We start from the raw sequence: 4996 nt of genomic DNA on the forward strand, positions 1-4996 counted from the left end.
CAGAACCTTAGAGTAGTAGCTGCTAGTGGCACCAATGCCTTAAATTTTGGTCACATCTCTCAGGCCGAAAGCCTGATTAAAATGGGGCTATTGTTAAGAAACGAGACCACAGGCCCCAAACGGGTACCAAGCTCCATGTCACCAAACAGACTTAATAATGTAACTTAATTACAATTTCAACCTCTCCTAGGAGGGGAATCTAGAATTACCTGGTCAGCTCCAGTGAGATAACCTTCCTGCGGTCCCCTCAAGGAGGTGACCTTGTTACAAACAATCCAATCCTGGCTAATAACTTCCCCTTCTACCTATAAGTCTTTCATTTTGTATAGCTCTTCAGAATTCCTTTCTGTCTGCTAGATGGGATGCTACCTGAGTCATGAATCACTGAATAAAGCCCATAAGATCTTTAAAATTTACTCAGATGAATCTTTAAAAACAAAATCTCTATCAGAAGAGGTCTACATTTTTAAAAATTGGAAAGCTATAGAAAGTATCCTGAAATGAGTTTTAGTGTTCTTCAGAGTTAACATGCACGGTGGGGTGTTGACTATGCCTGGGGCAGGACAAAGACATCAAGAATGTGACCCACACACTTCGTCTTCCTAGGTGCAGGAAAAGGGAGCCAAACAAGCAGATCTTGCATGACCTCAGCTCTGTTCCTGGAATCACTCTCTGTTCACTTTACACATTCCTGGCATGTCTTTCATTCTCTTGTGGCAGAGAGCAAGTGGAGTTGCCAGGTTACTGTTGATGAGTAGTAGTTTTTAGAAACAGAAAGTCAGTGTCCTGGTTCTGAATAATTTATCTTGCTCGCTGGAGCATGTTAAATAATAACTATTGGTTGGTGATAAGTCTGTAGAATCTCACTCAATCCATAATTTGAGTGTCTATGATGGATATATCACTTTTTCTTTTTACTGTTTTTCAAGTATAAAATGGATGTGCTATATTTCCCTTCGAGTAGTACATGGTATAGTCGTTTGGCATTAAATCATAAAAACAAAATTTATTATTTTATTTTTTTGGCTGTCAATTTTTTTTATTATGTTATGTTAGTTACCATACAGTACATCATTAGTTTTTGATGTAGTGTTCCATGATTATTTGCATATAACACCCAGTGCTCCATGCAATCCGTGCCCTCAATACCCACCACCAGGCTCACCCATTCCCTCAGCCCTCTCCCTTCTAAAACCCTCAGTTTGTTTCCTGGAGTCTATAGTCTCATGGTTCATCTCCCACTCTGATTTCTCCCCCTTCATTTTTCCATACTCCTACTGTCCTCCATGCTATTCTTTGTTCCACAAGTAAGTGATACCATACTATAATTGACTTTGCTTGACTTATTTCACTTAGCATAATCTCTGCTAGTCCCATCCATGTTGATGGAAAAGTTGGGTATTCATCCTTTCTGACAGCTGAGTAATATTCCATTGTGTATATGGACCACATCTTCTTTATCCATTTGTCTGTTGAAGGGCATCTTGGCTCTTTCTACATTTTGGCTATTGTGGACATTGCTGCTATGAACATTGGGTGCATATGGCCTTTCTTTTCACTACATCTGTATCTCTGGGGTAAATAACCAGTAGTGCAATTGCTGGGCCATAGGGTAGCTCTATTTTAAATTTTTTGAGGAACCTCCACAGTTTTCCAAAGTGGCTGCACCAATTTGCATTCCCACCAACAGTGTAAGGGGTTCCCCTTTCTCCACAACTTCTCCAACATTTGTTGTTTCTTGCCTTGTCGAGACCAGTGGGTCAGAATTTGCCATTCTAACTGGCAAAAATGTGGTTTTGACTTGAATTTCTGTGATGACTAATGATGATGAACACTTTTTCATGTGTCTGTTAGCCATTTGTATGTCTTCTTTAGAGAAGTGTCTGCTCATGTCTTATGCTCATTTTTCGACTGGTTATCTGTCTTTTGGGTGTTGGGTTTGAGAAATTCTTTATAGATCTTGGATATCAGCCCATTGTCTGTAGTGTCATTTGCAAAAATTTTCTCCTATTCTTTGGGTTGCCTCTTTGTTTAGTTGACTGTTTCCTTTGCTGTACAGAAGGCTTCTATCTTGATGAAGTCCCAAAAGTTAATTTTCAAAAATTTTGTTTCCCTTGCCTTTGGAGACATGTTTTTAAAGAAGGTTCTGTAGCTGATGTTGAAGAGGATACTGCCCATGTTCTCTTCTAGGATTTTGATGGATTCCTGTCTCACATTGAGGATTTTCATCCATTTAGAGTTTATCTTTGTGTATGGTGTAATAGAATGGCCTGTTTCATTATTCTGTATATAGCTGTCCAATTTTCCCAGCACAATTTATTGAAGAGACTGTCTTTCTTCCATTGGATATTGTTTCCTGCTTTGTCGAAGATTAATTTACCATAGAGCTGAGAGTCCACATCTGGGCTCTCTACTCTGTTCCATTGGTCTATGTGTCTGTTTTTGTGCCAGTACCATGCTGTTTCGGTGATCACAGCTTTGTAACATAGCTTGAAATCAGGCAATGTGATTCCCTCAGGTTTCTTTTTCTTTTTCTTTCTTTCTTTTTTTTTTTTTTAACATTTCCTTGGTGATTCAGGGTCTTTTCTGCTTCCATGCGAATTTTAGGGTTGTTGGCTCCAGCATTTTGAAAAATGCTATTGGTATTTTGATTGGGATGGAGTTGAAGGCTGCTCTGGCAACATCATTTTAATGATAAAACAAAATTTATTAAGTGAATGAGAAAATAACTTTCAGTTTTCTACATCAACTATTAAAATATCAAATTAGATTTGACCGCTAGAGTTGGAAGGTTTTAAATATGAGAAACAGTTCTCAGAAATGTGGGGGTCCCATTTTTCAGTGACTTCTTCCTTTTGTTCAGTAGACTCAAAGTGGTATACTCTACATGGTTTTCAGAGGCCAGAAAACCTGGCCTCTATATTTCAGTTGCATTATGTGACCTCGGACAAACTTCCTCATCTGTAAAATGGGAATAGTAATATCTACATCACAGAATTGCTGAGAGTAGTAGAATGTAAGTAAATCATCCATCCATATTATTATATATGTTTATCAGTAGACATGGGCTATATATTATAGTAGGCCTCCAGGAAATGGTAGCTGTATACAATTTATTGAAAAGATACTTTCACTTGCTTCAAAGTGCAAAAGATACAAAGAGGTACATGTCACTTTTGAAATCTTCTCACTTCTTTTTCTTAGTCACATAATATCCCTTCTTGGAGTCAACTGATGTATCAGTTTCTTATGTATCTTGCCAGAGACATTTGGTATCTCTCCAAGCAAGAATTTATATTCTTTCCCCACCTTTTTTTTTTTATTGCACGAATGAAATTACGCAATTCCATGTTTTCTTTTTTATCATTTGAAATCATCTTAGAAGTTGTTCATATAGGTTAAATATGTTTTTAAACAGTTTGGCTAAATTAATTTAGACATAGCTATGTATTTGTGTCTCTCTCCCACACGCACTACACAGCCATCTATTATATATAGGCATGTTCCAATTTAAATACCAACTGTAACCCTAACTACTGGATATTCATTCATTCATTAATTTATTCGACAAATACTTATTGAAGGCTCACCGTGAGTCAGGGTGGGCCCTGGCAATGCATCAAAGAACAAAACAGACACAGTCACTTCTTTCTCATTCTAGTGAATATGAGGCTGGACATTCCATTTTGCCCCATCCTTTGCTGCATGGTGCTTCTGAGCCCCACCGGCGCTCAGTGGGTCAGACTAACCCAATCTTCTAGCATCCCTCCGGTTGGGGGTGGGATCCCAGAGCGAGAGCGGGCGGGCAGACGGAGGAGTCTGGAATGACTGGAAAACTACCAGGCGCCCGGAGCTCCACGCCCATCCAGACGCGAGAATGAAGGCAGGCTCCGGGATGACGTGAAAACAGCCTCAGAAGAGGGCAGGGGTCCTCGGGGCATCAGTCCCGGGTGTGAGAGCGGAGGCATGCTGCGTTCATGTCCCCTCCGCACTGTGGATAGCACCTGGGGACTCTGGAAACCACTTCTTTATTACGCCATTTACTGAGGGGGAACCGAAGACCGGGAGGGCGAAGGCGAGGGCAAATAAATGCCACCTCAGTCTGGGGTCGGGGGGGAAGCTGCGGGGCGCGGACAGGATCAGGAAGTCAACGGCTGGGCAGATGGAACCGGTTAGGAAACTAGGCACCTTTGGGCGCCTACTAGAGACGCGCAGAAAGCAGGACTGGGTCCCGCATTACCGGTGGCGGGAGCCGGGGGCGGGGCGGGCGGCTGGGGCCCAAGCCCTTTAAACTCCAGGCGCGCGGGAACAGCTGCCCAACAGCCACAGGCGGGCGGGGCTGACGGGCGGGGCCGCCGGGCGCGCGCCCCAGCCGGCCAACGACCTTCTCCCCTTCCCCCACCCACCCGGCCTCGCCCCCTCGCCGACGCCCCTCCAATCAGGGACTCTCTCGCCTCCCGCCCCTGCCTGCACCCCCTACACTGACAACCCGCGCAGAGGGACGGTGGAGGCGGGGCTCCTAGTGGGTGTGTCTGGGCGACTGCCGTTGTCGCGCGCTCCCCCGGAGTTTCGAACGCAGTTGGCCCTCGAGGCAGAAAAAAATATAAGGACGACGACCAATGGCGTGGCAGAAAGGACCCGCGCGCAGGCTCGGCTCCGCCTCCCTCGGCTAGAAAGAAGTCCAGGCCCGGCCATTGGCTCACGCGACCTGTCACTCGCCGCTGCGGCCAGCGGACAGGGGCCTCGCGGTGATTGGTTCCGCCCAGGCGCGAAATGTAACGCGGGAAAAGCCGAAGCAGTGACCCAGGCGGCAGGTTGTTATTTTCGGGGGCTCGGCGCAGCTCGTCCTGCTTTCCTGTCACCGAAAGGCAGGCCGCCCGCAGCTTCCCGCCGCTGCAGTTGCGCTGGGGAGTACAAAGAGCGGAGGGCGGGCCTGACCCAGGGTTGGGGTCTGGCGCTGGCCGCCGAGGGCCGGCCGAGCCGCTCCTTCGCTGGC

This window comes from Meles meles, chromosome 11 (genome assembly GCF_922984935.1).
Source record: "Meles meles chromosome 11, mMelMel3.1 paternal haplotype, whole genome shotgun sequence".
Taxonomy (NCBI): Eukaryota; Metazoa; Chordata; class Mammalia; order Carnivora; family Mustelidae; genus Meles; species Meles meles.